The following is a 24182-nucleotide window of genomic DNA, read 5'->3' on the forward strand; positions in this document are numbered from 1 at the left end:
TATATATACACACACACACACACACACACATACATATATATATATATATACACACACACACATACATACATATATGTATGCATATATGTATATTATGATAAATGCATTTATAGGACTTATTTGGTGTGGATGACAAAGTGATTGACTGTTTTGGACATGACAGTTGAGCATCAGAAATGTGCACACTCTTTCCAACACACCTGAAGCTCTTGATGGTTCTAAACAACCATCTAAGGTCTCATCAGAAACCATCAAAAATTGCCACAGCTGACTATTTTTCAAGTCATCCAGGCGGGGTATTGGGTAAAGTTTTCAACCAGCAATGATCGCGCCCCGGATTAACCTCATAAGCTACAATATTGCCTCTGCGCAAGAATAAACAGCGCGGCTACAACGCCATAGGGGTACATTCAGAAAGTGATCCATCCGGGATGGTAAGTCCAACAACGTTACTCGGGTGACAGTATGCCAATCACTGATGTAACAGCACGAACGAAGCTTCTGTCATCATTTCGATTGAGAAAAACATGTTCAAGAACTTCCCAACACAAAGATTTCTAGAAAGCAAAAGGAAATTAAACAGGCTGGAAATAAAAGTATTGAATCGAACAGTCGGGCCATAACAAATGCGACATGTAGATGAAATCTGTTAAAATTCATTCCCATACTGGTCTTAAACAACACAGAAAACCTTGAAGTAAAACACGTCTCCACAATCAGCGCAGTGTACAAGTCTCCTTCTAAATAACGAAAAATTTCTGATTACAGGGTGTTTTTCAAGAATTTTGCAACCGAGTCGCATTAGGTACATAAGCCAAGACAGTATCAGCAAAAACCTTCCATTGCTAGTGTAGGAACCAAAAGGGGCGGAGTCAAACACCACAGGAAGATGTCTAAAACCAGGTGCTTTAATCACTAGTTAAATTCCCTTTAGAAATAATCTCAATATGCCATGGCAGACTGTTTTACACTAAAACAGCAACGGAACCGTTTCAAGTTAACGAAACAAAAAATTAAAAGCTAAATACTACCACTACAACATCGCAAACATCTAAAGACACAATAAAGTACGACATAAACGCTCTTTCTAAACGACAAATATTAGACCGACCGAACTCACGTCCACAAGTGCAAAAAGTCAAAAGCACAATTTACTTTTGGTACCATTTTAAAGGTCTCGTCAGAAACCATCAAAAATTGCCACAGCTGACTATTTTTCAAGTCATCCAGGCGGGGTATTGGGTAAAGTTTTCAACCAGCAATGATCGCGCCTCGGATTAACCTCATAAGCTACAATATTGCCTCTGCGCAAGAATAAACAGCGCGGCTACAACGCCATAGGGGTACATTCAGAAAGTGATCCATCCGGGATGGTAAGTCCAACAACGTTACTCGGGTGACAGTATGCCAATCACTGATGTAACAGCACGAACGAAGCTTCTGTCATCATTTCGATTGAGAAAAACATGTTCAAGAACTTCCCAACACAAAGATTTCTAGAAAGCAAAAGGAAATTAAACAGGCTGGAAATAAAAGTATTGAATCGAACAGTCGGGCCATAACAAATGCGACATGTAGATGAAATCTGTTAAAATTCATTCCCATACTGGTCTTAAACAACACAGAAAACCTTGAAGTAAAACACGTCTCCACAATCAGCGCAGTGTACAAGTCTCCTTCTAAATAACGAAAAATTTCTGATTACAGGGTGTTTTTCAAGAATTTTGCAACCGAGTCGCATTAGGTACATAAGCCAAGACAGTATCAGCAAAAACCTTCCATTGCTAGTGTAGGAACCAAAAGGGGCGGAGTCAAACACCACAGGAAGATGTCTAAAACCAGGTGCTTTAATCACTAGTTAAATTCCCTTTAGAAATAATCTCAATATGCCATGGCAGGCTGTTTTACACTAAAACAGCAACGGAACCGTTTCAAGTTAACGAAACAAAAAATTAAAAGCTAAATACTACCACTACAACATCGCAAACATCTAAAGACACAATAAAGTACGACATAAACGCTCTTTCTAAACGACAAATATTAGACCGACCGAACTCACGTCCACAAGTGCAAAAAGTCAAAAGCACAATCTACTTTTGGTACCATTTTAAAGGTCTCGTCAGAAACCATCAAAAATTGCCACAGCTGACTATTTTTCAAGTCATCCAGGCGGGGTATTGGGTAAAGTTTTCAACCAGCAATGATCGCGCCTCGGATTAACCTCATAAGCTACAATATTGCCTCTGCGCAAAAATAAACAGCGCGGCTACAACGCCATAGGGGTACATTCAGAAAGTGATCCATCCGGGATGGTAAGTCCAACAACGTTACTCGGGTGACAGTATGCCAATCACTGATGTAACAGCACGAACGAAGCTTCTGTCATCATTTCGATTGAGAAAAACATGTTCAAGAACTTCCCAACACAAAGATTTCTAGAAAGCAAAAGGAAATTAAACAGGCTGGAAATAAAAGTATTGAATCGAACAGTCGGGCCATAACAAATGCGACATGTAGATGAAATCTGTTAAAATTCATTCCCATACTGGTCTTAAACAACACAGAAAACCTTGAAGTAAAACACGTCTCCACAATCAGCGCAGTGTACAAGTCTCCTTCTAAATAACGAAAAATTTCTGATTACAGGGTGTTTTTCAAGAATTTTGCAACCGAGTCGCATTAGGTACATAAGCAAAGACAGTATCAGCAAAAACCTTCCATTGCTAGTGTAGGAACCAAAAGGGGCGGAGTCAAACACCACAGGAAGATGTCTAAAACCAGGTGCTTTAATCACTAGTTAAATTCCCTTTAGAAATAATCTCAATATGCCATGGCAGGCTGTTTTACACTAAAACAGCAACGGAACCGTTTCAAGTTAACGAAACAAAAAATTAAAAGCTAAATACTACCACTACAACATCGCAAACATCTAAAGACACAATAAAGTACGACATAAACGCTCTTTCTAAACGACAAATATTAGACCGACCGAACTCACGTCCACAAGTGCAAAAAGTCAAAAGCACAATCTACTTTTGGTACCATTTTAAAGGTCTCGTCAGAAACCATCAAAAATTGCCACAGCTGACTATTTTTCAAGTCATCCAGGCGGGGTATTGGGTAAAGTTTTCAACCAGCAATGATCGCGCCTCGGATTAACCTCATAAGCTACAATATTGCCTCTGCGCAAGAATAAACAGCGCGGCTACAACGCCATAGGGGTACATTCAGAAAGTGATCCAATCCATCCGGGATGGTAAGTCCAACAACGTTACTCGGGTGACAGTATGCCAATCACTGATGTAACAGCACGAACGAAGCTTCTGTCATCATTTCGATTGAGAAAAACATGTTCAAGAACTTCCCAACACAAAGATTTCTAGAAAGCAAAAGGAAATTAAACAGGCTGGAAAAAAAAGTATTGAATCGAACAGTCGGGCCATAACAAATGCGACATGTAGATGAAATCTGTTAAAATTCATTCCCATACTGGTCTTAAACAACACAGAAAACCTTGAAGTAAAACACGTCTCCACAATCAGCGCAGTGTACAAGTCTCTATCTAAATAACGACAAATTTCTGATTACAGGGTGTTTTTCAAGAATTTTGCAACCGAGTCGCATTAGGTACATAAGCAAAGACAGTATCAGCAAAAACCTTCCATTGCTAGTGTAGGAACCAAAAGGGGCGGAGTCAAACACCACAGGAAGATGTCTAAAACCAGGTGCTTTAATCACTAGTTAAATTCCCTTTAGAAATAATCTCAATATGCCATGGCAGGCTGTTTTACACTAAAACAGCAACGGAATCGTTTCAAGGTAACGAAACAAAAAATTAAAAGCTAAATACTACCACTACAACATCGCAAACATCTAAAGACACAATAAAGTACGACATAAACGCTCTTTCTAAACGACAAATATTAGACCATCCGAACTCACGTCCACAAGTGCGAAAAGTCAAAAGCACAATCTACTTTTGGTACCATTTTAAAGGTCTCGTCAGAAACCATCAAAAATTGCCACAGCTGACTATTTTTCAAGTCATCCAGGCGGGGTATTGGGTAAAGTTTTCAACCAGCAATGATCGCGCCTCGGATTAACCTCATAAGCTACAATATTGCCTCTGCGCAAGAATAAACAGCGCGGCTACAACGCCATAGGGGTACATTCAGAAAGTGATCCATCCGGGATGGTAAGTCCAACAACGTTACTCGGGTGACAGTATGCCAATCACTGATGTAACAGCACGAACGAAGCTTCTGTCATCATTTCGATTGAGAAAAACATGTTCAAGAACTTCCCAACACAAAGATTTCTAGAAAGCAAAAGGAAATTAAACAGGCTGGAAATAAAAGTATTGAATCGAACAGTCGGGCCATAACAAATGCGACATGTAGATGAAATCTGTTAAAATTCATTCCCATACTGGTCTTAAACAACACAGAAAACCTTGAAGTAAAACACGTCTCCACAATCAGCGCAGTGTACAAGTCTCCTTCTAAATAACGAAAAATTTCTGATTACAGGGTGTTTTTCAAGAATTTTGCAACCGAGTCGCATTAGGTACATAAGCCAAGACAGTATCAGCAAAAACCTTCCATTGCTAGTGTAGGAACCAAAAGGGGCGGAGTCAAACACCACAGGAAGATGTCTAAAACCAGGTGCTTTAATCACTAGTTAAATTCCCTTTAGAAATAATCTTAATATGCCATGGCAGACTGTTTTACACTAAAACAGCAACGGAACCGTTTCAAGTTAACGAAACAAAAAATTAAAAGCTAAATACTACCACTACAACATCGCAAACATCTAAAGACACAATAAAGTACGACATAAACGCTCTTTCTAAACGACAAATATTAGACCGACCGAACTCACGTCCACAAGTGCAAAAAGTCAAAAGCACAATCTACTTTTGGTACCATTTTAAAGGTCTCGTCAGAAACCATCAAAAATTGCCACAGCTGACTATTTTTCAAGTCATCCAGGCGGGGTATTGGGTAAAGTTTTCAACCAGCAATGATCGCGCCTCGGATTAACCTCATAAGCTACAATATTGCCTCTGCGCAAGAACAAACAGCGCGGCTACAACGCCATAGGGGTACATTCAGAAAGTGATCCATCCGGGATGGTAAGTCCAACAACGTTACTCGGGTGACAGTATGCCAATCACTGATGTAACAGCACGAACGAAGCTTCTGTCATCATTTCGATTGAGAAAAACATGTTCAAGAACTTCCCAACACAAAGATTTCTAGAAAGCAAAAGGAAATTAAACAGGCTGGAAAAAAAAGTATTGAATCGAACAGTCGGGCCATAACAAATGCGACATGTAGATGAAATCTGTTAAAATTCATTCCCATACTGGTCTTAAACAACACAGAAAACCTTGAAGTAAAACACGTCTCCACAATCAGCGCAGTGTACAAGTCTCCTTCTAAATAACGAAAAATTTCTGATTACAGGGTGTTTTTCAAGAATTTTGCAACCGAGTCGCATTAGGTACATAAGCCAAGACAGTATCAGCAAAAACCTTCCATTGCTAGTGTAGGAACCAAAAGGGGCGGAGTCAAACACCACAGGAAGATGTCTAAAACCAGGTGCTTTAATCACTAGTTAAATTCCCTTTAGAAATAATCTCAATATGCCATGGCAGGCTGTTTTACACTAAAACAGCAACGGAACCGTTTCAAGTTAACGAAACAAAAAATTAAAAGCTAAATACTACCACTACAACATCGCAAACATCTAAAGACACAATAAAGTACGACATAAACGTTCTTTCTAAACGACAAATATTAGACCGACCGAACTCACGTCCACAAGTGCAAAAAGTCAAAAGCACAATCTACTTTTGGTACCATTTTAAAGGTCTCGTCAGAAACCATCAAAAATTGCCACAGCTGACTATTTTTCAAGTCATCCAGGCGGGGTATTGGGTAAAGTTTTCAACCAGCAATGATCGCGCCTCGGATTAACCTCATAAGCTACAATATTGCCTCTGCGCAAGAATAAACAGCGCGGCTACAACGCCATAGGGGTACATTCAGAAAGTGATCCATCCGGGATGGTAAGTCCAACAACGTTACTCGGGTGACAGTATGCCAATCACTGATGTAACAGCACGAACGAAGCTTCTGTCATCATTTCGATTGAGAAAAACATGTTCAAGAACTTCCCAACACAAAGATTTCTAGAAAGCAAAAGGAAATTAAACAGGCTGGAAATAAAAGTATTGAATCGAACAGTCGGGCCATAACAAATGCGACATGTAGATGAAATCTGTTAAAATACATTCCCATACTGGTCTTAAACAACACAGAAAACCTTGAAGTAAAACACGTCTCCACAATCAGCGCAGTGTACAAGTCTCTATCTAAATAACGACAAATTTCTGATTACAGGGTGTTTTTCAAGAATTTTGCAACCGAGTCGCATTAGGTACATAAGCAAAGACAGTATCAGCAAAAACCTTCCATTGCTAGTGTAGGAACCAAAAGGGGCGGAGTCAAACACCACAGGAAGATGTCTAAAACCAGGTGCTTTAATCACTAGTTAAATTCCCTTTAGAAATAATCTCAATATGCCATGGCAGGCTGTTTTACACTAAAACAGCAACGGAATCGTTTCAAGGTAACGAAACAAAAAATTAAAAGCTAAATACTACCACTACAACATCGCAAACATCTAAAGACACAATAAAGTACGACATAAACGCTCTTTCTAAACGACAAATATTAGACCATCCGAACTCACGTCCACAAGTGCGAAAAGTCAAAAGCACAATCTACTTTTGGTACCATTTTAAAGGTCTCGTCAGAAACCATCAAAAATTGCCACAGCTGACTATTTTTCAAGTCATCCAGGCGGGGTATTGGGTAAAGTTTTCAACCAGCAATGATCGCGCCTCGGATTAACCTCATAAGCTACAATATTGCCTCTGCGCAAGAATAAACAGCGCGGCTACAACGCCATAGGGGTACATTCAGAAAGTGATCCATCCGGGATGGTAAGTCCAACAACGTTACTCGGGTGACAGTATGCCAATCACTGATGTAACAGCACGAACGAAGCTTCTGTCATCATTTCGATTGAGAAAAACATGTTCAAGAACTTCCCAACACAAAGATTTCTAGAAAGCAAAAGGAAATTAAACAGGCTGGAAATAAAAGTATTGAATCGAACAGTCGGGCCATAACAAATGCGACATGTAGATGAAATCTGTTAAAATTCATTCCCATACTGGTCTTAAACAACACAGAAAACCTTGAAGTAAAACACGTCTCCACAATCAGCGCAGTGTACAAGTCTCTATCTAAATAACGAAAAATTTCTGATTACAGGGTGTTTTTCAAGAATTTTGCAACCGAGTCGCATTAGGTACATAAGCCAAGACAGTATCAGCAAAAACCTTCCATTGCTAGTGTAGGAACCAAAAGGGGCGGAGTCAAACACCACAGGAAGATGTCTAAAACCAGGTGCTTTAATCACTAGTTAAATTCCCTTTAGAAATAATCTTAATATGCCATGGCAGACTGTTTTACACTAAAACAGCAACGGAACCGTTTCAAGTTAACGAAACAAAAAATTAAAAGCTAAATACTACCACTACAACATCGCAAACATCTAAAGACACAATAAAGTACGACATAAACGCTCTTTCTAAACGACAAATATTAGACCGACCGAACTCACGTCCACAAGTGCAAAAAGTCAAAAGCACAATCTACTTTTGGTACCATTTTAAAGGTCTCGTCAGAAACCATCAAAAATTGCCACAGCTGACTATTTTTCAAGTCATCCAGGCGGGGTATTGGGTAAAGTTTTCAACCAGCAATGATCGCGCCTCGGATTAACCTCATAAGCTACAATATTGCCTCTGCGCAAGAACAAACAGCGCGGCTACAACGCCATAGGGGTACATTCAGAAAGTGATCCATCCGGGATGGTAAGTCCAACAACGTTACTCGGGTGACAGTATGCCAATCACTGATGTAACAGCACGAACGAAGCTTCTGTCATCATTTCGATTGAGAAAAACATGTTCAAGAACTTCCCAACACAAAGATTTCTAGAAAGCAAAAGGAAATTAAACAGGCTGGAAATAAAAGTATTGAATCGAACAGTCGGGCCATAACAAATGCGACATGTAGATGAAATCTGTTAAAATTCATTCCCATACTGGTCTTAAACAACACAGAAAACCTTGAAGTAAAACACGTCTCCACAATCAGCGCAGTGTACAAGTCTCCTTCTAAATAACGAAAAATTTCTGATTACAGGGTGTTTTTCAAGATTTTGCAACCGAGTCGCATTTGGTACATAAGCCAAGACAGTATCAGCAAAAACCTTCCATTGCTAGTGTAGGAACCAAAAGGGGCGGAGTCAAACACCACAGGAAGATGTCTAAAACCAGGTGCTTTAATCACTAGTTAAATTCCCTTTAGAAATAATCTCAATATGCCATGGCAGGCTGTTTTACACTAAAACAGCAACGGAACCGTTTCAAGTTAACGAAACAAAAAATTAAAAGCTAAATACTACCACTACAACATCGCAAACATCTAAAGACACAATAAAGTACGACATAAACGCTCTTTCTAAACGACAAATATTAGACCGACCGAACTCACGTCCACAAGTGCAAAAAGTCAAAAGCACAATCTACTTTTGGTACCATTTTAAAGGTCTCGTCAGAAACCATCAAAAATTGCCACAGCTGACTATTTTTCAAGTCATCCAGGCGGGGTATTGGGTAAAGTTTTCAACCAGCAATGATCGCGCCTCGGATTAACCTCATAAGCTACAATATTGCCTCTGCGCAAGAATAAACAGCGCGGCTACAACGCCATAGGGGTACATTCAGAAAGTGATCCATCCGGGATGGTAAGTCCAACAACGTTACTCGGGTGACAGTATGCCAATCACTGATGTAACAGCACGAACGAAGCTTCTGTCATCATTTCGATTGAGAAAAACATGTTCAAGAACTTCCCAACACAAAGATTTCTAGAAAGCAAAAGGAAATTAAACAGGCTGGAAAAAAAAGTATTGAATCGAACAGTCGGGCCATAACAAATGCGACATGTAGATGAAATCTGTTAAAATTCATTCCCATACTGGTCTTAAACAACACAGAAAACCTTGAAGTAAAACACGTCTCCACAATCAGCGCAGTGTACAAGTCTCCTTCTAAATAACGAAAAATTTCTGATTACAGGGTGTTTTTCAAGAATTTTGCAACCGAGTCGCATTAGGTACATAAGCCAAGACAGTATCAGCAAAAACATTCCATTGCTAGTGTAGGAACCAAAAGGGGCGGAGTCAAACACCACAGGAAGATGTCTAAAACCAGGTGCTTTAATCACTAGTTAAATTCCCTTTAGAAATAATCTCAATATGCCATGGCAGGCTGTTTTACACTAAAACAGCAACGGAACCGTTTCAAGTTAACGAAACAAAAAATTAAAAGCTAAATACTACCACTACAACATCGCAAACATCTAAAGACACAATAAAGTACGACATAAACGTTCTTTCTAAACGACAAATATTAGACCGACCGAACTCACGTCCACAAGTGCAAAAAGTCAAAAGCACAACCTACTTTTGGTACCATTTTAAAGGTCTCGTCAGAAACCATCAAAAATTGCCACAGCTGACTATTTTTCAAGTCATCCAGGCGGGGTATTGGGTAAAGTTTTCAACCAGCAATGATCGCGCCTCGGATTAACCTCATAAGCTACAATATTGCCTCTGCGCAAGAATAAACAGCGCGGCTACAACGCCATAGGGGTACATTCAGAAAGTGATCCATCCGGGATGGTAAGTCCAACAACGTTACTCGGGTGACAGTATGCCAATCACTGATGTAACAGCACGAACGAAGCTTCTGTCATCATTTCGATTGAGAAAAACATGTTCAAGAACTTCCCAACACAAAGATTTCTAGAAAGCAAAAGGAAATTAAACAGGCTGGAAATAAAAGTATTGAATCGAACAGTCGGGCCATAACAAATGCGACATGTAGATGAAATCTGTTAAAATACATTCCCATACTGGTCTTAAACAACACAGAAAACCTTGAAGTAAAACACGTCTCCACAATCAGCGCAGTGTACAAGTCTCTATCTAAATAACGACAAATTTCTGATTACAGGGTGTTTTTCAAGAATTTTGCAACCGAGTCGCATTAGGTACATAAGCAAAGACAGTATCAGCAAAAACCTTCCATTGCTAGTGTAGGAACCAAAAGGGGCGGAGTCAAACACCACAGGAAGATGTCTAAAACCAGGTGCTTTAATCACTAGTTAAATTCCCTTTAGAAATAATCTCAATATGCCATGGCAGGCTGTTTTACACTAAAACAGCAACGGAATCGTTTCAAGTTAACGAAACAAAAAATTAAAAGCTAAATACTACCACTACAACATCGCAAACATCTAAAGACACAATAAAGTACGACATAAACGCTCTTTCTAAACGACAAATATTAGACCATCCGAACTCACGTCCACAAGCGCGAAAAGTCAAAAGCACAATCTACTTTTGGTACCATTTTAAAGGTCTCGTCAGAAACCATCAAAAATTGCCACAGCTGACTATTTTTCAAGTCATCCAGGCGGGGTATTGGGTAAAGTTTTCAACCAGCAATGATCGCGCCTCGGATTAACCTCATAAGCTACAATATTGCCTCTGCGCAAGAATAAACAGCACGGCTACAACGCCATAGGGGTACATTCAGAAAGTGATCCATCCGGGATGGTAAGTCCAACAACGTTACTCGGGTGACAGTATGCCAATCACTGATGTAACAGCACGAACGAAGCTTCTGTCATCATTTCGATTGAGAAAAACATGTTCAAGAACTTCCCAACACAAAGATTTCTAGAAAGCAAAAGGAAATTAAACAGGCTGGAAATAAAAGTATTGAATCGAACAGTCGGGCCATAACAAATGCGACATGTAGATGAAATCTGTTAAAATTCATTCCCATACTGGTCTTAAACAACACAGAAAACCTTGAAGTAAAACACGTCTCCACAATCAGCGCAGTGTACAAGTCTCCTTCTAAATAACGAAAAATTTCTGATTACAGGGTGTTTTTCAAGAATTTTGCAACCGAGTCGCATTAGGTACATAAGCCAAGACAGTATCAGCAAAAACCTTCCATTGCTAGTGTAGGAACCAAAAGGGGCGGAGTCAAACACCACAGGAAGATGTCTAAAACCAGGTGCTTTAATCACTAGTTAAATTCCCTTTAGAAATAATCTCAATATGCCATGGCAGGCTGTTTTACACTAAAACAGCAACGGAACCGTTTCAAGTTAACGAAACAAAAAATTAAAAGCTAAATACTACCACTACAACATCGCAAACATCTAAAGACACAATAAAGTACGACATAAACGCTCTTTCTAAACGACAAATATTAGACCGACCGAACTCACGTCCACAAGTGCAAAAAGTCAAAAGCACAATCTACTTTTGGTACCATTTTAAAGGTCTCGTCAGAAACCATCAAAAATTGCCACAGCTGACTATTTTTCAAGTCATCCAGGCGGGGTATTGGGTAAAGTTTTCAACCAGCAATGATCGCGCCTCGGATTAACCTCATAAGCTACAATATTGCCTCTGCGCAAGAATAAACAGCGCGGCTACAACGCCATAGGGGTACATTCAGAAAGTGATCCATCCGGGATGGTAAGTCCAACAACGTTACTCGGGTGACAGTATGCCAATCACTGATGTAACAGCACGAACGAAGCTTCTGTCATCATTTCGATTGAGAAAAACATGTTCAAGAACTTCCCAACACAAAGATTTCTAGAAAGCAAAAGGAAATTAAACAGGCTGGAAATAAAAGTATTGAATCGAACAGTCGGGCCATAACAAATGCGACATGTAGATGAAATCTGTTAAAATTCATTCCCATACTGGTCTTAAACAACACAGAAAACCTTGAAGTAAAACACGTCTCCACAATCAGCGCAGTGTACAAGTCTCCTTCTAAATAACGAAAAATTTCTGATTACAGGGTGTTTTTCAAGAATTTTGCAACCGAGTCGCATTAGGTACATAAGCCAAGACAGTATCAGCAAAAACCTTCCATTGCTAGTGTAGGAACCAAAAGGGGCGGAGTCAAACACCACAGGAAGATGTCTAAAACCAGGTGCTTTAATCACTAGTTAAATTCCCTTTAGAAATAATCTCAATATGCCATGGCAGGCTGTTTTACACTAAAACAGCAACGGAATCGTTTCAAGTTAACGAAACAAAAAATTAAAAGCTAAATACTACCACTACAACATCGCAAACATCTAAAGACACAATAAAGTACGGCATAAACGCTCTTTCTAAACGACAAATATTAGACCATCCGAACTCACATCCACAAGTGCGAAAAGTCAAAAGCACAATCTACTTTTGGTACCATTTTAAAGGTCTCGTCAGAAACCATCAAAAATTGCCACAGCTGACTATTTTTCAAGTCATCCAGGCGGGGTATTGGGTAAAGTTTTCAACCAGCAATGATCGCGCCTCGGATTAACCTCATAAGCTACAATATTGCCTCTGCGCAAGAATAAACAGCGCGGCTACAACGCCATAGGGGTACATTCAGAAAGTGATCCATCCGGGATGGTAAGTCCAACAACGTTACTCGGGTGACAGTATGCCAATCACTGATGTAACAGCACGAACGAAGCTTCTGTCATCATTTCGATTGAGAAAAACATGTTCAAGAACTTCCCAACACAAAGATTTCTAGAAAGCAAAAGGAAATTAAACAGGCTGGAAATAAAAGTATTGAATCGAACAGTCGGGCCATAACAAATGCGACATGTAGATGAAATCTGTTAAAATTCATTCCCATACTGGTCTTAAACAACACAGAAAACCTTGAAGTAAAACACGTCTCCACAATCAGCGCAGTGTACAAGTCTCCTTCTAAATAACGAAAAATTTCTGATTACAGGGTGTTTTTCAAGAATTTTGCAACCGAGTCGCATTAGGTACATAAGCCAAGACAGTATCAGCAAAAACCTTCCATTGCTAGTGTAGGAACCAAAAGGGGCGGAGTCAAACACCACAGGAAGATGTCTAAAACCAGGTGCTTTAATCACTAGTTAAATTCCCTTTAGAAATAATCTCAATATGCCATGGCAGGCTGTTTTACACTAAAACAGCAACGGAACCGTTTCAAGTTAACGAAACAAAAAATTAAAAGCTAAATACTACCACTACAACATCGCAAACATCTAAAGACACAATAAAGTACGACATAAACGCTCTTTCTAAACGACAAATATTAGACCGACCGAACTCACGTCCACAAGTGCAAAAAGTCAAAAGCACAATCTACTTTTGGTACCATTTTAAAGGTCTCGTCAGAAACCATCAAAAATTGCCACAGCTGACTATTTTTCAAGTCATCCAGGCGGGGTATTGGGTAAAGTTTTCAACCAGCAATGATCGCGCCTCGGATTAACCTCATAAGCTACAATATTGCCTCTGCGCAAGAATAAACAGCGCGGCTACAACGCCATAGGGGTACATTCAGAAAGTGATCCATCCGGGATGGTAAGTCCAACAACGTTACTCGGGTGACAGTATGCCAATCACTGATGTAACAGCACGAACGAAGCTTCTGTCATCATTTCGATTGAGAAAAACATGTTCAAGAACTTCCCAACACAAAGATTTCTAGAAAGCAAAAGGAAATTAAACAGGCTGGAAAAAAAAGTATTGAATCGAACAGTCGGGCCATAACAAATGCGACATGTAGATGAAATCTGTTAAAATTCATTCCCATACTGGTCTTAAACAACACAGAAAACCTTGAAGTAAAACACGTCTCCACAATCAGCGCAGTGTACAAGTCTCCTTCTAAATAACGAAAAATTTCTGATTACAGGGTGTTTTTCAAGAATTTTGCAACCGAGTCGCATTAGGTACATAAGCCAAGACAGTATCAGCAAAAACCTTCCATTGCTAGTGTAGGAACCAAAAGGGGCGGAGTCAAACACCACAGGAAGATGTCTAAAACCAGGTGCTTTAATCACTAGTTAAATTCCCTTTAGAAATAATCTCAATATGCCATGGCAGACTGTTTTACACTAAAACAGCAACGGAACCGTTTCAAGTTAACGAAACAAAAAATTAAAAGCTAAATACTACCACTACAACATCGCAAACATCTAAAGACACAATAAAGTACGACATAAACGCTCTTTCTAAACGACAAATATTAGACCGACCGAACTCACGTCCACAAGTGCAAAAAGTCAAAAGCACAATCTACTTTTGGTACCATTTTAAAGGTCTCGTCAGAAACCATCAAAAATTGCCACAGCTGACTATTTTTCAAGTCATCCAGGCGGGGTATTGGGTAAAGTTTTCAACCAGCAATGATCGCGCCTCGGATTAACCTCATAAGCTACAATATTGCCTCTGCGCAAGAATAAACAGCGCGGCTACAACGCCATAGGGGTACATTCAGAAAGTGATCCAATCCATCCGGGATGGTAAGTCCAACAACGTTACTCGGGTGACAGTATGCCAATCACTGATGTAACAGCACGAACGAAGCTTCTGTCATCATTTCGATTGAGAAAAACATGTTCAAGAACTTCCCAACACAAAGATTTCTAGAAAGCAAAAGGAAATTAAACAGGCTGGAAAAAAAAGTATTGAATCGAACAGTCGGGCCATAACAAATGCGACATGTAGATGAAATCTGTTAAAATTCATTCCCATACTGGTCTTAAACAACACAGAAAACCTTGAAGTAAAACACGTCTCCACAATCAGCGCAGTGTACAAGTCTCCTTCTAAATAACGAAAAATTTCTGATTACAGGGTGTTTTTCAAGAATTTTGCAACCGAGTCGCATTAGGTACATAAGCCAAGACAGTATCAGCAAAAACCTTCCATTGCTAGTGTAGGAACCAAAAGGGGCGGAGTCAAACACCACAGGAAGATGTCTAAAACCAGGTGCTTTAATCACTAGTTAAATTCCCTTTAGAAATAATCTCAATATGCCATGGCAGGCTGTTTTACACTAAAACAGCAACGGAACCGTTTCAAGTTAACGAAACAAAAAATTAAAAGCTAAATACTACCACTACAACATCGCAAACATCTAAAGACACAATAAAGTACGACATAAACGCTCTTTCTAAACGACAAATATTAGACCGACCGAACTCACGTCCACAAGCGCAAAAAGTCAAAAGCACAATCTACTTTTGGTACCATTTTAAAGGTCTCGTCAGAAACCATCAAAAATTGCCACAGCTGACTATTTTTCAAGTCATCCAGGCGGGGTATTGGGTAAAGTTTTCAACCAGCAATGATCGCGCCTCGGATTAACCTCATAAGCTACAATATTGCCTCTGCGCAAGAATAAACAGCGCGGCTACAACGCCATAGGGGTACATTCAGAAAGTGATCCATCCGGGATGGTAAGTCCAACAACGTTACTCGGGTGACAGTATGCCAATCACTGATGTAACAGCACGAACGAAGCTTCTGTCATCATTTCGATTGAGAAAAACATGTTCAAGAACTTCCCAACACAAAGATTTCTAGAAAGCAAAAGGAAATTAAACAGGCTGGAAATAAAAGTATTGAATCGAACAGTCGGGCCATAACAAATGCGACATGTAGATGAAATCTGTTAAAATACATTCCCATACTGGTCTTAAACAACACAGAAAACCTTGAAGTAAAACACGTCTCCACAATCAGCGCAGTGTACAAGTCTCTATCTAAATAACGACAAATTTCTGATTACAGGGTGTTTTTCAAGAATTTTGCAACCGAGTCGCATTAGGTACATAAGCCAAGACAGTATCAGCAAAAACCTTCCATTGCTAGTGTAGGAACCAAAAGGGGCGGAGTCAAACACCACAGGAAGATGTCTAAAACCAGGTGCTTTAATCACTAGTTAAATTCCCTTTAGAAATAATCTCAATATGCCATGGCAGGCTGTTTTACACTAAAACAGCAACGGAATCGTTTCAAGGTAACGAAACAAAAAATTAAAAGCTAAATACTACCACTACAACATCGCAAACATCTAAAGACACAATAAAGTACGACATAAACGCTCTTTCTAAACGACAAATATTAGACCATCCGAACTCACGTCCACAAGTGCGAAAAGTCAAAAGCACAATCTACTTTTGGTACCATTTTAAAGGTCTCGTCAGAAACCATCAAAAATTGCCACAGCTGACTATTTTTCAAGTCATCCAGGCGGGGTATTGGGTAAAGTTTTCAACCAGCAATGATCGCGCCTCGGATTAACCTCATAAGCTACAATATTGCCTCTGCGCAAGAAAAAACAGCGCGGCTACAACGCCATAGGGGTACATTCAGAAAGTGATCCATCCGGGATGGTAAGTCCAACAACGTTACTCGGGTGACAGTATGCCACTCACTGATGTAACAGCACGAACGAAGCTTCTGTCATCATTTCGATTGAGAAAAACATGTTCAAGAACTTCCCAACACAAAGATTTCTAGAAAGCAAAAGGAAATTAAACAGGCTGGAAATAAAAGTATTGAATCGAACAGTCGGGCCATAACAAATGCGACATGTAGATGAAATCTGTTAAAATTCATTCCCATACTGGTCTTAAACAACACAGAAAACCTTGAAGTAAAACACGTCTCCACAATCAGCGCAGTGTACAAGTCTCCTTCTAAATAACGAAAAATTTCTGATTACAGGGTGTTTTTCAAGAATTTTGCAACCGAGTCGCATTAGGTACATAAGCCAAGACAGTATCAGCAAAAACCTTCCATTGCTAGTGTAGGAACCAAAAGGGGCGGAGTCAAACACCACAGGAAGATGTCTAAAACCAGGTGCTTTAATCACTAGTTAAATTCCCTTTAGAAATAATCTCAATATGCCATGGCAGGCTGTTTTACACTAAAACAGCAACGGAACCGTTTCAAGTTAACGAAACAAAAAATTAAAAGCTAAATACTACCACTACAACATCGCAAACATCTAAAGACACAATAAAGTACGACATAAACGCTCTTTCTAAACGACAAATATTAGACCGACCGAACTCACGTCCACAAGTGCAAAAAGTCAAAAGCACAATCTACTTTTGGTACCATTTTAAAGGTCTCGTCAGAAACCATCAAAAATTGCCACAGCTGACTATTTTTCAAGTCATCCAGGCGGGGTATTGGGTAAAGTTTTCAACCAGCAATGATCGCGCCTCGGATTAACCTCATAAGCTACAATATTGCCTCTGCGCAAGAATAAACAGCGCGGCTACAACGCCATAGGGGTACATTCAGAAAGTGATCCATCCGGGATGGTAAGTCCAACAACGTTACTCGGGTGACAGTATGCCAATCACTGATGTAACAGCACGAACGAAGCTTCTGTCATCATTTCGATTGAGAAAAACATGTTCAAGAACTTCCCAACACAAAGATTTCTAGAAAGCAAAAGGAAATTAAACAGGCTGGAAAAAAAAGTATTGAATCGAACAGTCGGGCCATAACAAATGCGACATGTAGATGAAATCTGTTAAAATTCATTCCCATACTGGTCTTAAACAACACAGAAAACCTTGAAGTAAAACACGTCTCCACAATCAGCGCAGTGTACAAGTCTCCTTCTAAATAACGAAAAATTTCTGATTACAGGGTGTTTTTCAAGAATTTTGCAACCGAGTCGCATTAGGTACATAAGCCAAGACAGTATCAGCAAAAACCTTCCATTGCTAGTGTAGGAACCAAAAGGGGCGGAGTCAAACACCACAGGAAGATGTCTAAAACCAGGTGCTTTAATCACTAGTTAAATTCCCTTTAGAAATAATCTCAATATGCCATGGCAGGCTGTTTTACACTAAAACAGCAACGGAACCGTTTCAAGTTAACGAAACAAAAAATTAAAAGCTAAATACTACCACTACAACATCGCAAACATCTAAAGACACAATAAAGTACGACATAAACGCTCTTTCTAAACGACAAATATTAGACCGACCGAACTCACGTCCACAAGTGCAAAAAGTCAAAAGCACAATCTACTTTTGGTACCATTTTAAAGGTCTCGTCAGAAACCATCAAAAATTGCCACAGCTGACTATTTTTCAAGTCATCCAGGCGGGGTATTGGGTAAAGTTTTCAACCAGCAATGATCGCGCCTCGGATTAACCTCATAAGCTACAATATTGCCTCTGCGCAAGAATAAACAGCGCGGCTACAACGCCATAGGGGTACATTCAGAAAGTGATCCATCCGGGATGGTAAGTCCAACAACGTTACTCGGGTGACAGTATGCCAATCACTGATGTAACAGCACGAACGAAGCTTCTGTCATCATTTCGATTGAGAAAAACATGTTCAAGAACTTCCCAACACAAAGATTTCTAGAAAGCAAAAGGAAATTAAACAGGCTGGAAAAAAAAGTATTGAATCGAACAGTCGGGCCATAACAAATGCGACATGTAGATGAAATCTGTTAAAATTCATTCCCATACTGGTCTTAAACAACACAGAAAACCTTGAAGTAAAACACGTCTCCACAATCAGCGCAGTGTACAAGTCTCCTTCTAAATAACGAAAAATTTCTGATTACAGGGTGTTTTTCAAGAATTTTGCAACCGAGTCGCATTAGGTACATAAGCCAAGACAGTATCAGCAAAAACCTTCCATTGCTAGTGTAGGAACCAAAAGGGGCGGAGTCAAACACCACAGGAAGATGTCTAAAACCAGGTGCTTTAATCACTAGTTAAATTCCCTTTAGAAATAATCTCAATATGCCATGGCAGACTGTTTTACACTAAAACAGCAACGGAACCGTTTCAAGTTAACGAAACAAAAAATTAAAAGCTAAATACTACCACTACAACATCGCAAACATCTAAAGACACAATAAAGTACGACATAAACGCTCTTTCTAAACGACAAATATTAGACCGACCGAACTCACGTCCACAAGTGCAAAAAGTCAAAGGCACAATCTACTTTTGGTACCATTTTAAAGGTCTCGTCAGAAACCATCAAAAATTGCCACAGCTGACTATTTTTCAAGTCATCCAGGCGGGGTATTGGGTAAAGTTTTCAACCAGCAATGATCGCGCCTCGGATTAACCTCATAAGCTACAATATTGCCTCTGCGCAAGAATAAACAGCGCGGCTACAACGCCATAGGGGTACATTCAGAAAGTGATCCATCCGGGATGGTAAGTCCAACAACGTTACTCGGGTGACAGTATGCCAATCACTGATGTAACAGCACGAACGAAGCTTCTGTCATCATTTCGATTGAGAAAAACATGTTCAAGAACTTCCCAACACAAAGATTTCTAGAAAGCAAAAGGAAATTAAACAGGCTGGAAATAAAAGTATTGAATCGAACAGTCGGGCCATAACAAATGCGACATGTAGATGAAATCTGTTAAAATTCATTCCCATACTGGTCTTAAACAACACAGAAAACCTTGAAGTAAAACACGTCTCCACAATCAGCGCAGTGTACAAGTCTCCTTCTAAATAACGAAAAATTTCTGATTACAGGGTGTTTTTCAAGAATTTTGCAACCGAGTCGCATTAGGTACATAAGCAAAGACAGTATCAGCAAAAACCTTCCATTGCTAGTGTAGGAACCAAAAGGGGCGGAGTCAAACACCACAGGAAGATGTCTAAAACCAGGTGCTTTAATCACTAGTTAAATTCCCTTTAGAAATAATCTCAATATGCCATGGCAGGCTGTTTTACACTAAAACAGCAACGGAACCGTTTCAAGTTAACGAAACAAAAAATTAAAAGCTAAATACTACCACTACAACATCGCAAACATCTAAAGACACAATAAAGTACGACATAAACGCTCTTTCTAAACGACAAATATTAGACCGACCGAACTCACGTCCACAAGTGCAAAAAGTCAAAAGCACAATCTACTTTTGGTACCATTTTAAAGGTCTCGTCAGAAACGATCAAAAATTGCCACAGCTGACTATTTTTCAAGTCATCCAGGCGGGGTATTGGGTAAAGTTTTCAACCAGCAATGATCGCGCCTCGGATTAACCTCATAAGCTACAATATTGCCTCTGCGCAAGAATAAACAGCGCGGCTACAACGCCATAGGGGTACATTCAGAAAGTGATCCATCCGGGATGGTAAGTCCAACAACGTTACTCGGGTGACAGTATGCCAATCACTGATGTAACAGCACGAACGAAGCTTCTGTCATCATTTCGATTGAGAAAAACATGTTCAAGAACTTCCCAACACAAAGATTTCTAGAAAGCAAAAGGAAATTAAACAGGCTGGAAAAAAAAGTATTGAATCGAACAGTCGGGCCATAACAAATGCGACATGTAGATGAAATCTGTTAAAATTCATTCCCATACTGGTCTTAAACAACACAGAAAACCTTGAAGTAAAACACGTCTCCACAATCAGCGCAGTGTACAAGTCTCCTTCTAAATAACGAAAAATTTCTGATTACAGGGTGTTTTTCAAGAATTTTGCAACCGAGTCGCATTAGGTACATAAGCCAAGACAGTATCAGCAAAAACCTTCCATTGCTAGTGTAGGAACCAAAAGGGGCGGAGTCAAACACCACAGGAAGATGTCTAAAACCAGGTGCTTTAATCACTAGTTAAATTCCCTTTAGAAATAATCTCAATATGCCATGGCAGGCTGTTTTACACTAAAACAGCAACGGAACCGTTTCAAGTTAACGAAACAAAAAATTAAAAGCTAAATACTACCACTACAACATCGCAAACATCTAAAGACACAATAAAGTACGACATAAACGCTCTTTCTAAACGACAAATATTAGACCGACCGAACTCACGTCCACAAGTGCAAAAAGTCAAAAGCACAATCTACTTTTGGTACCATTTTAAAGGTCTCGTCAGAAACCATCAAAAATTGCCACAGCTGACTATTTTTCAAGTCATCCAGGCGGGGTATTGGGTAAAGTTTTCAACCAGCAATGATCGCGCCTCGGATTAACCTCATAAGCTACAATATTGCCTCTGCGCAAGAATAAACAGCGCGGCTACAACGCCATAGGGGTACATTCAGAAAGTGATCCATCCGGGATGGTAAGTCCAACAACGTTACTCGGGTGACAGTATGCCAATCACTGATGTAACAGCACGAACGAAGCTTCTGTCATCATTTCGATTGAGAAAAACATGTTCAAGAACTTCCCAACACAAAGATTTCTAGAAAGCAAAAGGAAATTAAACAGGCTGGAAAAAAAAGTATTGAATCGAACAGTCGGGCCATAACAAATGCGACATGTAGATGAAATCTGTTAAAATTCATTCCCATACTGGTCTTAAACAACACAGAAAACCTTGAAGTAAAACACGTCTCCACAATCAGCGCAGTGTACAAGTCTCCTTCTAAATAACGAAAAATTTCTGATTACAGGGTGTTTTTCAAGAATTTTGCAACCGAGTCGCATTAGGTACATAAGCCAAGACAGTATCAGCAAAAACCTTCCATTGCTAGTGTAGGAACCAAAAGGGGCGGAGTCAAACACCACAGGAAGATGTCTAAAACCAGGTGCTTTAATCACTAGTTAAATTCCCTTTAGAAATAATCTCAATATGCCATGGCAGGCTGTTTTACACTAAAACAGCAACGGAACCGTTTCAAGTTAACGAAACAAAAAATTAAAAGCTAAATACTACCACTACAACATCGCAAACATCTAAAGACACAATAAAGTACGACATAAACGCTCTTTCTAAACGACAAATATTAGACCGACCGAACTCACGTCCACAAGTGCAAAAAGTCAAAAGCACAATCTACTTTTGGTACCATTTTAAAGGTCTCGTCAGAAACCATCAAAAATTGCCACAGCTGACTATTTTTCAAGTCATCCAGGCGGGGTATTGGGTAAAGTTTTCAACCAGCAATGATCGCGCCTCGGATTAACCTCATAAGCTACAATATTGCCTCTGCGCAAGAATAAACAGCGCGGCTACAACGCCATAGGGGTACATTCAGAAAGTGATCCATCCGGGATGGTAAGTCCAACAACGTTACTCGGGTGACAGTATGCCAATCACTGATGTAACAGCACGAACGAAGCTTCTGTCATCATTTCGATTGAGAAAAACATGTTCAAGAACTTCCCAACACAAAGATTTCTAGAAAGCAAAAGGAAATTAAACAGGCTGGAAAAAAAAGTATTGAATCGAACAGTCGGGCCATAACAAATGCGACATGTAGATGAAATCTGTTAAAATTCATTCCCATACTGGTCTTAAACAACACAGAAAACCTTGAAGTAAAACACGTCTCCACAATCAGCGCAGTGTACAAGTCTCCTTCTAAATAACGAAAAATTTCTGATTACAGGGTGTTTTTCAAGAATTTTGCAACCGAGTCGCATTAGGTACATAAGCCAAGACAGTATCAGCAAAAACCTTCCATTGCTAGTGTAGGAACCAAAAGGGGCGGAGTCAAACACCACAGGAAGATGTCTAAAACCAGGTGCTTTAATCACTAGTTAAATTCCCTTTAGAAATAATCTCAATATGCCATGGCAGGCTGTTTTACACTAAAACAGCAACGGAACCGTTTCAAGTTAACGAAACAAAAAATTAAAAGCTAAATACTACCACTACAACATCGCAAACATCTAAAGACACAATAAAGTACGACATAAACGCTCTTTCTAAACGACAAATATTAGACCGACCGAACTCACGTCCACAAGTGCAAAAAGTCAAAAGCACAATCTACTTTTGGTACCATTTTAAAGGTCTCGTCAGAAACCATCAAAAATTGCCACAGCTGACTATTTTTCAAGTCATCCAGGCGGGGTATTGGGTAAAGTTTTCAACCAGCAATGATCGCGCCTCGGATTAACCTCATAAGCTACAATATTGCCTCTGCGCAAGAATAAACAGCGCGGCTACAACGCCATAGGGGTACATTCAGAAAGTGATCCATCCGGGATGGTAAGTCCAACAACGTTACTCGGGTGACAGTATGCCAATCACTGATGTAACAGCACGAACGAAGCTTCTGTCATCATTTCGATTGAGAAAAACATGTTCAAGAACTTCCCAACACAAAGATTTCTAGAAAGCAAAAGGAAATTAAACAGGCTGGAAAAAAAGTATTGAATCGAACAGTCGGGCCATAACAAATGCGACATGTAGATGAAATCTGTTAAAATTCATTCCCATACTGGTCTTAAACAACACAGAAAACCTTGAAGTAAAACACGTCTCCACAATCAGCGCAGTGTACAAGTCTCCTTCTAAATAACGAAAAATTTCTGATTACAGGGTGTTTTTCAAGAATTTTGCAACCGAGTCGCATTAGGTACATAAGCCAAGACAGTATCAGCAAAAACCTTCCATTGCTAGTGTAGGAACCAAAAGGGGCGGAGTCAAACACCACAGGAAGATGTCTAAAACCAGGTGCTTTAATCACTAGTTAAATTCCCTTTAGAAATAATCTCAATATGCCATGGCAGGCTGTTTTACACTAAAACAGCAACGGAACCGTTTCAAGTTAACGAAACAAAAAATTAAAAGCTAAATACTACCACTACAACATCGCAAACATCTAAAGACACAATAAAGTACGACATAAACGCTCTTTCTAAACGACAAATATTAGACCGACCGAACTCACGTCCACAAGTGCAAAAAGTCAAAAGCACAATCTACTTTTGGTACCATTTTAAAGGTCTCGTCAGAAACCATCAAAAATTGCCACAGCTGACTATTTTTCAAGTCATCCAGGCGGGGTATTGGGTAAAGTTTTCAACCAGCAATGATCGCGCCTCGGATTAACCTCATAAACTACAATATTGCCTCTGCGCAAGAATAAACAGCGCGGCTACAACGCCATAGGGGTACATTCAGAAAGTGATCCATCCGGGATGGTAAGTCCAACAACGTTACTCGGGTGACAGTATGCCAATCACTGATGTAACAGCACGAACGAAGCTTCTGTCATCATTTCGATTGAGAAAAACATGTTCAAGAACTTCCCAACACAAAGATTTCTAGAAAGCAAAAGGAAATTAAACAGGCTGGAAAAAAAGTATTGAATCGAACAGTCGGGCCATAACAAATGCGACATGTAGATGAAATCTGTTAAAATTCATTCCCATACTGGTCTTAAACAACACAGAAAACCTTGAAGTA

At 39.6% G+C, this 24182-nt stretch overlaps 26 non-coding genes across 26 annotated transcripts; all 26 read right to left on the bottom strand.

The window, feature by feature from the left end:
• Nucleotides 1-236: 236 nt before the first annotated feature.
• LOC124628922 (U4 spliceosomal RNA) lies at nucleotides 237-377 on the bottom strand. The gene has a single exon (XR_006983691.1). It is a non-coding gene; the product is annotated as a U4 spliceosomal RNA (small nuclear RNA).
• Nucleotides 378-1175: 798 nt separating this feature from the next.
• LOC124627664 (U4 spliceosomal RNA) lies at nucleotides 1176-1316 on the bottom strand. Its single transcript, XR_006982136.2, has one exon. It is a non-coding gene; the product is annotated as a U4 spliceosomal RNA (small nuclear RNA).
• Nucleotides 1317-2114: 798 nt separating this feature from the next.
• LOC128635026 (U4 spliceosomal RNA) lies at nucleotides 2115-2255 on the bottom strand. The gene has a single exon (XR_008397940.1). It is a non-coding gene; the product is annotated as a U4 spliceosomal RNA (small nuclear RNA).
• A 798-nt stretch (nucleotides 2256-3053) lies between these two features.
• On the bottom strand, nucleotides 3054-3194 carry LOC128635003 (U4 spliceosomal RNA). Its single transcript, XR_008397917.1, has one exon. It is a non-coding gene; the product is annotated as a U4 spliceosomal RNA (small nuclear RNA).
• Nucleotides 3195-3997: 803 nt separating this feature from the next.
• On the bottom strand, nucleotides 3998-4138 carry LOC128635004 (U4 spliceosomal RNA). The gene has a single exon (XR_008397918.1). It is a non-coding gene; the product is annotated as a U4 spliceosomal RNA (small nuclear RNA).
• Nucleotides 4139-4936: 798 nt separating this feature from the next.
• Nucleotides 4937-5077, bottom strand: LOC128635031 (U4 spliceosomal RNA). Its single transcript, XR_008397945.1, has one exon. It is a non-coding gene; the product is annotated as a U4 spliceosomal RNA (small nuclear RNA).
• A 798-nt stretch (nucleotides 5078-5875) lies between these two features.
• LOC128635005 (U4 spliceosomal RNA) lies at nucleotides 5876-6016 on the bottom strand. Its single transcript, XR_008397919.1, has one exon. It is a non-coding gene; the product is annotated as a U4 spliceosomal RNA (small nuclear RNA).
• Nucleotides 6017-6814: 798 nt separating this feature from the next.
• LOC128635006 (U4 spliceosomal RNA) lies at nucleotides 6815-6955 on the bottom strand. Its single transcript, XR_008397920.1, has one exon. It is a non-coding gene; the product is annotated as a U4 spliceosomal RNA (small nuclear RNA).
• Nucleotides 6956-7753: 798 nt separating this feature from the next.
• Nucleotides 7754-7894, bottom strand: LOC128635032 (U4 spliceosomal RNA). Its single transcript, XR_008397946.1, has one exon. It is a non-coding gene; the product is annotated as a U4 spliceosomal RNA (small nuclear RNA).
• Nucleotides 7895-8691: 797 nt separating this feature from the next.
• On the bottom strand, nucleotides 8692-8832 carry LOC128635007 (U4 spliceosomal RNA). Its single transcript, XR_008397921.1, has one exon. It is a non-coding gene; the product is annotated as a U4 spliceosomal RNA (small nuclear RNA).
• A 798-nt stretch (nucleotides 8833-9630) lies between these two features.
• On the bottom strand, nucleotides 9631-9771 carry LOC128635008 (U4 spliceosomal RNA). Its single transcript, XR_008397922.1, has one exon. It is a non-coding gene; the product is annotated as a U4 spliceosomal RNA (small nuclear RNA).
• Nucleotides 9772-10569: 798 nt separating this feature from the next.
• On the bottom strand, nucleotides 10570-10710 carry LOC128635009 (U4 spliceosomal RNA). Its single transcript, XR_008397923.1, has one exon. It is a non-coding gene; the product is annotated as a U4 spliceosomal RNA (small nuclear RNA).
• Nucleotides 10711-11508: 798 nt separating this feature from the next.
• Nucleotides 11509-11649, bottom strand: LOC128635010 (U4 spliceosomal RNA). Its single transcript, XR_008397924.1, has one exon. It is a non-coding gene; the product is annotated as a U4 spliceosomal RNA (small nuclear RNA).
• A 798-nt stretch (nucleotides 11650-12447) lies between these two features.
• LOC128635011 (U4 spliceosomal RNA) lies at nucleotides 12448-12588 on the bottom strand. The gene has a single exon (XR_008397925.1). It is a non-coding gene; the product is annotated as a U4 spliceosomal RNA (small nuclear RNA).
• Nucleotides 12589-13386: 798 nt separating this feature from the next.
• Nucleotides 13387-13527, bottom strand: LOC128635012 (U4 spliceosomal RNA). Its single transcript, XR_008397926.1, has one exon. It is a non-coding gene; the product is annotated as a U4 spliceosomal RNA (small nuclear RNA).
• Nucleotides 13528-14325: 798 nt separating this feature from the next.
• On the bottom strand, nucleotides 14326-14466 carry LOC128635013 (U4 spliceosomal RNA). Its single transcript, XR_008397927.1, has one exon. It is a non-coding gene; the product is annotated as a U4 spliceosomal RNA (small nuclear RNA).
• An 803-nt stretch (nucleotides 14467-15269) lies between these two features.
• On the bottom strand, nucleotides 15270-15410 carry LOC128635014 (U4 spliceosomal RNA). The gene has a single exon (XR_008397928.1). It is a non-coding gene; the product is annotated as a U4 spliceosomal RNA (small nuclear RNA).
• Nucleotides 15411-16208: 798 nt separating this feature from the next.
• Nucleotides 16209-16349, bottom strand: LOC128635033 (U4 spliceosomal RNA). The gene has a single exon (XR_008397947.1). It is a non-coding gene; the product is annotated as a U4 spliceosomal RNA (small nuclear RNA).
• A 798-nt stretch (nucleotides 16350-17147) lies between these two features.
• Nucleotides 17148-17288, bottom strand: LOC128635015 (U4 spliceosomal RNA). The gene has a single exon (XR_008397929.1). It is a non-coding gene; the product is annotated as a U4 spliceosomal RNA (small nuclear RNA).
• A 798-nt stretch (nucleotides 17289-18086) lies between these two features.
• LOC128635016 (U4 spliceosomal RNA) lies at nucleotides 18087-18227 on the bottom strand. The gene has a single exon (XR_008397930.1). It is a non-coding gene; the product is annotated as a U4 spliceosomal RNA (small nuclear RNA).
• A 798-nt stretch (nucleotides 18228-19025) lies between these two features.
• LOC128635017 (U4 spliceosomal RNA) lies at nucleotides 19026-19166 on the bottom strand. Its single transcript, XR_008397931.1, has one exon. It is a non-coding gene; the product is annotated as a U4 spliceosomal RNA (small nuclear RNA).
• Nucleotides 19167-19964: 798 nt separating this feature from the next.
• On the bottom strand, nucleotides 19965-20105 carry LOC128635027 (U4 spliceosomal RNA). Its single transcript, XR_008397941.1, has one exon. It is a non-coding gene; the product is annotated as a U4 spliceosomal RNA (small nuclear RNA).
• A 798-nt stretch (nucleotides 20106-20903) lies between these two features.
• On the bottom strand, nucleotides 20904-21044 carry LOC128635018 (U4 spliceosomal RNA). The gene has a single exon (XR_008397932.1). It is a non-coding gene; the product is annotated as a U4 spliceosomal RNA (small nuclear RNA).
• Nucleotides 21045-21842: 798 nt separating this feature from the next.
• Nucleotides 21843-21983, bottom strand: LOC128635019 (U4 spliceosomal RNA). Its single transcript, XR_008397933.1, has one exon. It is a non-coding gene; the product is annotated as a U4 spliceosomal RNA (small nuclear RNA).
• A 798-nt stretch (nucleotides 21984-22781) lies between these two features.
• On the bottom strand, nucleotides 22782-22922 carry LOC128635020 (U4 spliceosomal RNA). The gene has a single exon (XR_008397934.1). It is a non-coding gene; the product is annotated as a U4 spliceosomal RNA (small nuclear RNA).
• Nucleotides 22923-23719: 797 nt separating this feature from the next.
• On the bottom strand, nucleotides 23720-23860 carry LOC128635035 (U4 spliceosomal RNA). The gene has a single exon (XR_008397949.1). It is a non-coding gene; the product is annotated as a U4 spliceosomal RNA (small nuclear RNA).
• Between the last annotated feature and the right edge of the window lie 322 nt (nucleotides 23861-24182).

Source organism: Ictalurus punctatus, chromosome 14 (genome assembly GCF_001660625.3).
Source record: "Ictalurus punctatus breed USDA103 chromosome 14, Coco_2.0, whole genome shotgun sequence".
NCBI lineage: Eukaryota > Metazoa > Chordata > Actinopteri > Siluriformes > Ictaluridae > Ictalurus > Ictalurus punctatus.